Source organism: Pecten maximus, chromosome 9 (genome assembly GCF_902652985.1).
Source record: "Pecten maximus chromosome 9, xPecMax1.1, whole genome shotgun sequence".
Classification (NCBI taxonomy): domain Eukaryota; kingdom Metazoa; phylum Mollusca; class Bivalvia; order Pectinida; family Pectinidae; genus Pecten; species Pecten maximus.
The window spans coordinates 15,921,671-15,933,989 of NC_047023.1; the positions used below are offsets into that span (position 1 = coordinate 15,921,671).

The window sequence follows — 12,319 nt, forward strand, 5'->3', positions numbered from 1 at the left end:
AGATAAACTGATTTTACTATGCTATGTATTGCAATAGCGTGTCTATTTATAGATGACTAAATTGTCCGTAGTTCAGCTATGACGTACATGTCACTGATAGGTCGCGCAGTTAAAGTACGTCAGATGACAGTTATTTAGTGGAACATATCGTTAATTCATTTACACAATGCAAATCTTACTTATCAATTATGATTGATTGATATTGTCCTCATTAGTCCGTTTGCTCACTTTAAACATTGAAGAACAAATACTATTTAAAAGAATGACACCAATATGTGTTTTCTTGAAGAAATCACTTTACAATGCATAACGATGAATAGGTTAAATATGCAATGTAAGTTTGAAGAGTACAGATCGTATGAGCGATTTATGCATGATATTTGGCATGATATTCAGAATTCAATTGGTGCAATCGGAATATATAACATTGATTTATTGTTTGTGAAATATATTGTCATTCTGCGTTTTATGATCGTAAATGATATACTTCGGTATATATGATTTACAGATTAACAGCAAGCGATATATTATCAATCGTCAGAAACTGTTGTTGATTAGCAATACAGCATTCTGTTTGTGTATAGATTAAATACATGAATAAAAAGAAACAAACTCGACAACACGTCTGTAGCATTTTCGTCTTGCCGATTCTTCATACTGTTTATTCATAAATACACTTGAGATGTTTATGTCGTTGATTATTGTAATAAGTTGTTGATTATTTCTGTGGCAAAAATGTCTTAATCCTTAAAATTGTGTTTTTTTCTGTTTTTGTTTTTCATACAACTGTATATATTAACTGACAACTCAATTACATAATATAGGCCATACATTAATCCAGGTTATAACGTTACAGAATAGTATATGATATACTCAATATTTAACATATACAGGGGCCGCGGTGGCCGAGTGGTTAAGGTGTCCCGACACTTTATCACTAGCCCTCCACCTCTGGGTTGCGAGTTCGAAACCTGCGTGGGGCAGTTGCCAGGTACTGACTGTAGGCCGGTGGTTTTTCTCTGGGTACTCCGGCTTTCCTCCACCTCCAAAACCTGGCACGTCCTTAAATGACCCTTGCTGTTAATAGGACGTTTAACAAAAACAAACCTAAACAAACCAAAATTTAACATATAGCCATTACGTCAAACATTTGTGCTTCAGGCTATGACCCTAATAATGCCCCGAGCAAAACAAAAAAATTATGAATATCTGATTATTTCTTTTGGACCTTTCAGCAATATGGCTAGCGGACCAGTGTTGAAAACCGTTAACATTATCGTCTATGGGAAATCATTTGGTTCCGTGGTGCCTATAAGGAGCTACCGGATATGACATTTTATGCCATTCAGTGTCTCTGGGCACTAGATGATAGGACCCATCTGCACATTTTCGGCTGGGATTTAGATCATGGAGATATTTCGGCAGAATTTAAAGAGGAAATTAGATTCTGGGATTGTTTATAATGAAAATATGGGCATGTGTAGAGTGTAAATGGGGCCATAGACAAGGATGATACGGAGATATAGTTTGTATTCCAATGGTAGCTGCATAAAGTGTGTTTCGTGGTCCCCTGTGGTGTGTCTGGTTGTTCTGTGATTAGTACCCCGGTTCGATTTTTTGTGGTTTTTCTTATTGTTCTCTTGTCCCTAGCCCGGTTCGGTGTTCTGTGATGTATCTGGTTGTGTTGTTGTGACTACCCCGGTTCGATTTTTGGTGGTCTTTCTGGTTGTTCTCTGGTTTATAGCCCGGTCCAGTGTTCTGTGTGTGTTTATATAAATAATTGCTCTTGTCCTAGGTTTTTTTAGATTAAGGCAAGAAATAAGGCGGTGGGGAGATAACTCAAAGTTATCTCACCTTGATCTTCAGGCTATATCTTATTTGTTTATATTTCTCAGTAGTACAATATCTATACTTTCTTATGACCAGAAGACATATGTCTAGATTCAAAATTCGTCGAGATATTTATATTTTAATTGAAAAAATGTTTCATTTTTCATGTATTTTCCTCATAGGAATCTCCATCTCCGGTACCAATAGAAGACTTGACCTACCAGCCCAAGACTTGCAGCCAACCACTTCCTATTTGGACATCATACCCTATGATCCTACCCAGTCCCAGAAATGGTAAATTTGAAAAATGTGTATGATTCTATAAGGAACCCTGGTCGTTTTTCACTTTTCCTGACCTCGATAATGTACAATGTTAATCTGGGCTAAAAATACAGGTAAAATATCACGTGATCCAGTGATTCCCATCGTACCAAAATAGATCGCCATGATCCATTGGCGTGCTGTGCATTTTGAACAGATTATATAGTCAATAAATACTAGATGAAATGAAATAAAATTGAAATATTAAATAAGAGTTTTATAATACCAATTCATGCTTGTCTCTTGTCGACATTGTAATTTGCTTACATTTTAATGTGAACGATATGGATTAAATCGGTTATTTTGTTTCTTTCATTCAAGTGAACATTTTGTAAATAAAAATTTTCATCTTTTTACTGAATACTTAAATTTATATTAGATATAATTTTAATTTTGAAAATATCTTTCAAATGTGATCAAGAAAAAAATTAAAAGGTATAAAGAAACAACAATATATGAAAGATACATGTGCATGTTTGTATTTCGAAACCCGAACCTTTCTTGGGTCCTCCGTAGTTCTTCACAATGCTGAAACATGTTTATTTTTGTATTTTACACATTCTCTTACATTTAGACATAATATCACATTCACATTTCTTGTGTAGACATATCAAAGCACAATTTGTATATCACAGTCACTTGATATGATTTTATCATTATCAGAGGTAAAATACTTTATAAAGATTGCTCTTTGATGTGTGTTAATAAAATAGGTTGAAACATAATTTGCAAAACACTTGAAAATGAACTTGAAAAATATGATAATATCTACATTGCCTTCTTTACACATGACAAGATTACAAAAGAGCTACTTAATCGTGTTACACTTAAAAAATAAACCTTTCAAAATACATAAAGTTGGTCTTCCGATTCGCTCTATATCAACAAATTATCTAATTGCAGTAAACCATACGCAGAGTTAACGTATGCATCAACATTTCAACTTCCCTGATCACTCAATAATGTTGCTTAGTGTCCATATTCTAGAAAATTAACACACACTGAGTACAGTTTATATGGGAAAGTAACCTCTCAACAATGTTTATATGTATTAGGTATATAGATAAGCAATAAAATTCCATACAACTGTGGCAGCATTTCCTGATGATTTGTTAAGTCTACGTTTCTGATCACATAACTGAAAGTGACGATACTTTACAAACAACACACCAGTGCAACATCTTCCAATTTCCCCAATTCCACTCTTAATAGAACCAATTATCACGTATACACCTTGTATATTAAATGAGTAAATCGAGGAATGAGGACAATATTAATCAATCATAATTAAGAAGTATGATTTGCGTTATGTAAATGAATTAACATTATGTCAACTCAATACCTGTCATCTGACGCACTCTTCCCAGCGCGACCTATCAACGGCATGTACGTCATTGACGAGCTACGGAAAGCTCAGGAAGCTATAAATAGACAAGGTTGATCACAAGGTATTTCCTCGGCAGATTGTGTATAAAAGAGTTGTTAATTCGTTCTCCAACACAACAAGCCCTGACAGAGGCTCAACAAGTGAAAGCTATCTTCGGATACAAAGGTAAATATTTGGCGTGGATGGTACATGTGTTTACATTGTAGTAGTTAGTTATGATAGAATCATAGCAAATGATATGGCGTCTTAAAAATAACCATTTAATCGGGTTTAAAATTGATATCTTGTGTGAATGTCTACATCAACGTTCTTTACGATTAAACGCAATCTTAGAGCTGGGAATACTTGCTAGAGTGCAAATAATTTAGTAGTGTTAACTACATATACAAATACTTTTAAGCATTGATTTAAATAATAAATAAAAATATCTAAAAAAAACCATATGTGCTTTTTTATAGATTGTAACGCGATGCAAGTGAATGTTCGAAAAGCCTCATGAAATTTCATTTTTTATTGTTTATGCAAGAAATATGTTCTAGTGAGACGAAAAACACCTCTTTTTACATTTCTCTTGATTGAAATTTTCTTGTAACTCTTGAAATTATATGGTGTTATATGTAGGATCGAAGTACATTTTGTAGATTATGACTTCTGAATTACTTAGTATCCAATTTGCCTTTACAGCAATAATAAAGATGTTGAAACTGATCTTACTCTCCTGCCTCGTGGCCTGTGTCATGTGTCAATCATACCGTAAGTATAGTGTTATTATTATATAAGCTACATAATAAATATGATATAGCCATGGGCTAACAACTTACTGTATACCACTTATATTTGGCGTCAGAATTCAATGTCTCTTATTTTATTTCTCATTTTCGTTTCTGTACCGATTAGGAATGTATGTCTTTATTTGAATTACCATATGTGTTCCAAATATTGCTTTTCTGCTTTTCATGTCTTTAGATACCGGTACATGTGTTTGACATTTAAAAGCTGGTATACAATACAGAGCTATGATGTATATATGAATAAAACAACACAAGCATACTTATAAGAAACAGAATAACAACTCTTAGTTACCAAAATGTTTGATAGAAAGCGTTGATATTTACAGGATCCAGCAGAGGAAGGGGGGATTCATTGCTGTTTGGTGGTATCCGTGGTAACAGGTGGGGCACAGGATTGGATCGTTTGGGGTCGGATCTCTGGGACAATGACGCTTGGGATCGTGATACATATGGAAACGACTGGAACCGACGTGGAGGTAGAATGTGGACCGACAGGAGAGGAAACAGATTCGACAGGAGAATAGACAGATTCGACAGGAGAGCAGACAGATTCGATAGGAGAGGAGGATACTGATGAAAAGACAAACAAGTTTTGAAAAGGTATTAATTGAGTACTTATACAACAAAGCTGATTTGAAAAAAATCTGGATACAAATAAAATAATAGATTTCTGTCAAGATATGAAGAAGTACACAAACATGATACGTATAATAGTTTTATTTATGTGGCACATGAATGGTGTAATAACGTAAATACAATGCCGTTACAATAGACAGAGCAGTAGTTTTTCCTCACGCTTTCGTCAACCATTCTTTGCACCAACGCATTTATATAAAACAACTTTCGTTTCGGTAGATGAAAACTTCACATGTAATTCCCAATAGGAATGTTCTGCCAATGATCCAATAACGAAGTAACGAAATAAAATATGTTTAATACGTGTTGGATACTAAATCCTTACTCTTTTTTTGCAGATCCGAGTGGCCAAAGAGTGAAATAGAAAAATCCATACCAACCATTCCATTGATACATTCATTTGTAAATTCACATCAAGCATTTTTTTTATAATTATCTAGTATTAATTTGAGTAGTATTTGTTGTTTTGTGTGTACGTTGATATCTTATTACAATTTTATGCAATAGGTCAGGCCAAAAGCATGTTTTAATGTGATATTGATCAAACTCAAGGCGTATTTATAAAGGAGGGTATTCAGTGTATGATGATCATAGAAGAGAACACCATATTTTATAATACGTTTATGTAATATACAAATCAATTCGACTATTACCTGTCCGTATGTTTTATTGGTATAGAGGAAGATCATCCAAGCATTTTCTAATTATCCAATTCTACAGATTAATATATTTCCAAACATATATGATATTTCGAAATATTTACTCTCTCGAAACAAAAAAGCAAACAAAAGCATGTTCCGTAAAGAACTGTTTTCTTTTGTCAAATAAAAGATATTACAAAAGACGGAGCCTTCACGATCATTCATTATTCAATGAAAATACGAAGGTGTAAAACACATCAACAACAGAGAGTATAGATATAATAATAATAAAAAAAAACATAATTAACAAAAGCGTAAAATGATCAGGTGTTCGGATTGAGTAAGCGTTCTCTTTTTCATCGACGACGTCTACCATGTAAATCTAGGTCAAATTTCGGGTTTAGTCACATTGACCAAATGAGGTCTAGAACGACTAAGAATCCATTAAACATATCAACAAACATCGAACAGATAAGATCAGATCAGATAAAGTGATATCAATTTCTCACTCGTTAATTCCCGTAGATATGCCGGCACTCTGTTGAAGTCCTGTCACCAATCGCGATTAAGATAATTTCGATTTCGGACTAAGTCACGAGTTTATCAAAATAGGACCCGGGATAGTTCACAGCTGGATATCAACAACACAATTCTCTTTCTGGAAAACATAAGCACCCTCACAAGGGAACGCGTGTGTTTCTTAAGGTTAGAAGGGGAATTGTACCATAGAAGAGATGTTTCTTACCCCCGAACATTCGAAATTGGTGCCAATTGTCTCGGGATTTCTTCATAATCCACAACCAATTTATTCAAAGGAATATGATATATGCCCGTTTTAATTGTGATAATAAGTAATCTAAAGCTTTCTTTTATCTTCCATTTTCACGAGAAATGTCGAATTTTGCATGTTGAAAATATGCAGGTACTTAGTGGGAATATATTAAAATGAGTTAGTGGAAAGCACGCGTCAATATCCTCTCAATCACGATTATGACATTGAAAACAAAACAATTAATGTTATTCTTAATTCAACTTGAGTGTCATGAAAACTAGACATCTGTTTTTTTTCACGTGAATTTTGTATATCCTATGATTTTTTACGTTCTTTGTCGGTATTTTCTGTTGTTATACTGATGTTATTAACTGTTATTCCCTTGTTAGCAAAGACGACTTTCAAAACCTACCGCGTTGGAAGAATATTATGGATATTAGAATAGACATGTTTGAAACGTCTTTTACATAAATATCGCTAGAAGGTGACGTTTCCATATTAAAGGTGGAATCTTCTTCCCTTAAGAAGCAAGCTAATACAAAAGAGGCCGAACATGCCGAATACCTACGCCTTCTGTAAAGTCACATTAAATCTTCGAACTAAAGATGACTGGGGTTGTTCTGTTTGAAAGGAGTAAACAAAGACATTACTTTAGCTTGTCTGCATTCTATTGAGAACAAGCTCCCTTCTAAGTCTAAGCTGTCATTCCAACCATATTGTATAGTTATGAATAAGCTGTATGATTCTTAAATATACTGTTCTGACTGGAATCTGATCTATGATCATCCTTAACTAAATGTCTTCCTTCATTAATACGCATAGAGCAGTACCACACAAATGAAGATGAAACCCCGGTAATAGGCATGGTAAATATACGATATAATGTGTATATATTTTTTCTCGAAATGCTTTCGGCTGACCCATTACACACATTATATCAAATGATATGACATAAATGTAAATATTTGGTACACACAAAAAGAAAAATACAACTCAATATTTATTGATAAAGATAAAGATTTATTAAAGCATAAAATGATAAATATGAATTTACAAATGAATGTTTCAATGGAATGATTTGTATGGATTTTTCAATTTCAATCTTTGGCAACTCGGATCTGAAAATAGAATGAGTAAGGATTTAGTATTCAACATGTATTAAACGTTTCATTCCATTACTTCGTTTATGTGTGATTGAGAAGAACATTCCGATTGGGAGTTACATGTGATAGGTATTCATGCAGCAAAATTATTACTTTTTAAAATCTATGCATTGGTATATAGATGGGTTGACTAACGCGTTATCATGAGAAAAACTACAGTTCAGTTAGTGTAACAACAATGTATTAACTTCAGCAATGTCATTAAGTTAATCACATGCCACATAGATAGTATTCTTATCCTTATTTTACCAAAAATCTAAGTGTAGTATTTGATATCTTGAAAGAAAATCCATTTGTTTTTCATCAGATTTCTTCAAATAAACTTTTCATATAAAGTACTTAATGAATACCTTTTCAAAATTGGTTTGTCGTTTCATCAGTATCCTCTGTCAAGTCTACTTCCTCTCCTGTCGAATCTGTCTCTTCTCCTGTTTTTCCAGATTCTAACTCTACGTCGGTTCCAGTCGTTTCCATATGTATCACGATCCCAAGCATCGTTGTCCCAGAGATCCGACCCCAATCGACCCAATCTTGTACCCCATCTGTTACCACGGATACCGTCCAGAAGTAAGGAATCTCCTCTTCCTCTGTAGGATCCTGTAAACATCAATTATATAGTTTTAATGTTGTGCCGTAAGTGGGTGTTTTTCTGGTTTGGTTGTATTCATGTATATATCATAGCTCGGTATCTCAAAACAATATTTAGAACACATATGGTGTAGTTAAGCTATAACAAATATCTGACTGATTTTAATGTCATTCCAATTCAGACTTATATTCCTAGTCAATATTGGAAAAAAAATCATAAAAGCAAATGAGATAAAACATCATATATAGGTATGTTTCATGTATGATACTTACGTATACGGTATGATTGACACACGACACAGGCCACCAGACAGGAGACTATTATCAGCTTCAGCATCTTTCTCATTACTGTAATGGGATATTGGATACTGAGTTATTATAAAGTAATAATCTATAAAACTTCACTTCGATCTTAAATATCATCAGCGGTTACTGAATAATATCAACAGTTACAAAAAATGCAAAAACAGAGAGATGGCCAAAGGGGTGTTTCGTCTGTTTTATAACCCACTTCTTGTTTAAGATTATAAATAGAAAAGAACATTCTATGACGTTTTTCAAAACATTCACATTGATAATGTTACACTAATAAAAAAAGCATATGGGTTTTCTTTCTTTCTTTAGTAATATTAAATTAAGATTGATGCTTAATTCAAACTATTACTCGTACAAAATACTCCATCAAATGCCTATTCCATTCGAAGACAACATACCATTTGCTATCATTCTTTCATAACTAACTACTACCATGTAAACACATGTATCATGCACATCAATATTTACCTTTGTTTTCGGAGATAGATTTCAATGGTGGAGTATCTGTCAGGACTGGTTGTGTTAGAGAACGAATCAAATCTTTCATACATAAATCTGACCAGCAAATACCTTGTAATTAGAATAACTGATTTTACTATGTTATGTATTGCAATAGCGTGTCTATTTATAGATGATTAAATTGTCCGTAGTTCAGCTATGACGTACATGTCATTATTAGGTCGCGCAATGAAAGTACGTCAGATGACAGTCATTCAGTGGAACATATCGTTAATTCATTTACAAATCTTACTTATCAATTATGATTGATTGATATTGTCCTCATTAGTCCGTTTGCTCACTTCAAACATTGAAGAACAAATACTATTTTAATATGCAATGTAAGTTTGAAGAGTACAGATCGTATGAGCCACTTATGCATGATATTTGGCATGATATTCAGAATTTAATTGGTGCAATCGGAAGATATAACATTGATTTATTATTTGTGAAATATATTGTCATTCTGCGTTTTACATTCGTAAATGATATAATTCGGTATATATGATTTTACAGATTAACAGCAATCCATATAACATTAATCAACAGAAACTGTTGTTGATTAGCAATACAGCATGCTGTTTCTTAATAGATTAAATACATGATAAAGAGAAGAAAAAACTCGATAACTCGTTTGTAGTATTTTCATAATATAGGCCATACATTAATCCAGGTTATAACGTTACAGAATAGTATATGATATACTCAATACTTAACATAAAGCCATTACGTCAAACATTTCAGCTTCAGGCTATGACCCTTATAATGCCCCGAGCAAACCAGACTTTTTATGAATATCTGATTATTTCTTTTGGACCTTTCTCATTTCTCGACCCAGCCATTTTCGATAATTCAGTGGTTACAATCACGTTAGTCTTTCTCTCTGCACTTTAGATCTCTGTAAGGTGTATGTAACTGATTTAAAGAGATCGTAACATCTGGTGTTTCTCCCTGGATTTTCACATTCTTGGTCTTTATGAATGCCGAGGTGTCCCGGCAGTTCAAAAGAATTGAAAAATCCAGTTTAAAAGTAATGATGTGGCGTTAAGTGTACATGTTACTAAATTCATATTGAAGGCCTCACTTCATTTGTTTGATACAGTAGAATCAAAGGATATTATAGGAAAGGAGCAAATATCCCTCTTAAAATATATATCAGTTTACCCGATCAATAACCCGATTATGCGATATCACGTCGTAAATTAAATTCGATTAGCTGAACTAAGATGGGTTTACAAAAGAAACATTTAATTGAAAAAAAATATATGAATACAAATTATTTCTAATGTGAGGTATACATGATTAGTCAAACTGACTATTGAATGTTCAATTTGTATAGGTTGTCAAATTTCCATAATGCATCATAGGATGATGTTTCAGCATCGTTTTTTTAAACAGCAACAGAACATTGCTAAATAATAGGGACCACAGAACCAAATCAAAAATAGATTGTGGGTTTTCCCCGTTTGGACAGAAGATTTAATAGGAAGGTGAATGCATCGGGACCTTCTGATTGGATACTTAAGTGAGAGATGTTTCGAAAGTTTTATGTGTGGGCTGAGCAATACATGTAGATGTAAAATATATAGAAAAACAGTTATTTTTTCTAGCCTGTTTTTGTCAGGAGGAGTTAACTAAGTGTGTATTTTGTTGTAAATTTAGGTGAATTTTTGGTGCTGAATTCAATACAAGATGGTAGCCCCAATATAAAACAAGTTCAAATTGGTAGAATTTTTAAACATTCTATTTATAGGTCTCCGAGATGACATTCTTAAAAAATATGGCCACCGGACCAATGTTGAAAACTCCATTTAAGCAGGACAATGGTAAACGTTAACATTATCGTCTATGGAAATCATTTGGTTCCGTGGTGCCTATAGGGAGCTATCGGATATGACATTGTATGCCATTCAGTGTCTCTGGGCACTAGATGATAGGACCCATCTGCACATTTTCGGCTGAGATTTAGATCATGGAGATATTTTAGCAGAATTTAAAGAGGAGATTAGATTCTGGGATTGTTTATGATGAAAATATGGGCCTATGTAGAGTGTAAATGGGGCCATAGACAAGGATGATACGGAGCTATAGTTTGTATTCCAATGGTAGCTGCATAAAGTGTGTTTCGTGGTCCCCCATGGTGTCTGGTTGTTCTGTAATTAGTACCCCAGTTCGATTTTTGGTGGTTTTTCTTGTTGTTCTCTTGTCCCTAGCCCGGTTCGGTGTTCTGTGATGTATCTAGTTGTATTGTTGTCACTACCCCGGTTCGATTTTTGGTGGTTTTTCTGGTTGTTCTCTGGTTTATAGCCCGGTCCAGTGTCCTGTGTGTGTTTATATAAAAAAGTGCTCTTGTCCAAGGTTTTTTAGATTAAGGCAAGAAATAAGGGGGTGGGGAGAAAACATTGAGTTATCTCCCCTTGATCTTCAGGCTATATTTTATTTGTTTATATTTCTCAGTAGTACAATATCTATATTTTGTTATGACAAAAAGATATTCGTCTAGAATCAAAATTCGTCAAGATATTTATATTTTAATTTAAAAACTGTTTCAATTTTCATGTATTTTCCTCATAGGAATCTCCATCTCCGGTACCAATAGAAGACTTGACCTACCAGCCCAAGACTTGCAGCTAACCACTTCCTATTTGGGCATCATACCCTATGGTCCTTTCCAGTCCCAGAAATGGTAAATTTGAGAAATGTGTACGATTCTATAAGGAACCTTTGTCGTTGTTCACTTTTCCTGACCTCGATAATGTACAATGTTAATCTGGGCTAAAAATACAGGTAAAATAGCACGTGATCCAGTGATTCCCATCGTAGCAAAATGGATCGCCATGATCCATTAGCGTTCTATGCGTTTTGAACGGATTATGTAGTCAATAAATATTATATGTAATGAAATAAAATTGAAATATTAAATAGAGTTTTATAATACCAATTCATGCTTGTCTCTTGTCGACATTGTAATTTGCTTGTATTTTAATGTGAACGATACGAATTAAATCGGTTATTTTGTTTCTTTCATTCGTTTCTGATCACATAACTGAAATTGACGATACTTTACAAACAACACACCAGTGCAACATCTTCCAATTTCCCCAATTACACTCTTAATAGGAACCAATTATCATGTATACACCTTGTATATTAAATGAGTAAATCGAGAGATGAGGACAATATTAATCAATCATACTTAAGAAGTATGATTTACGTTATGTAAATGAATTAACATTAGGTCAACTCAATACCTGTCATCTGACGCACTCTTCCCAGCGCGGCCTATCAACGGCATTTACGTCATTGACGAGCTACGGAAAGCTCAGTCAGCTAAAAATAGACGAGGTTAATCACAAGGTATTTCCTCGGCAGATTGT

General features: G+C 33.9%; 1 long non-coding RNA gene across 1 annotated transcript; it reads left to right on the forward strand.

Annotated features, from left to right (window-relative positions):
- The first annotated feature begins 3,588 nt into the window (after window positions 1-3,588).
- On the forward strand, window positions 3,589-5,326 carry LOC117335059. The gene is made up of 4 exons (XR_004534281.1): window positions 3,589-3,703; window positions 4,223-4,291; window positions 4,656-4,929; window positions 5,304-5,326. It is a non-coding gene; the product is annotated as an uncharacterized LOC117335059 (long non-coding RNA).
- Window positions 5,327-12,319: the final 6,993 nt, after the last annotated feature.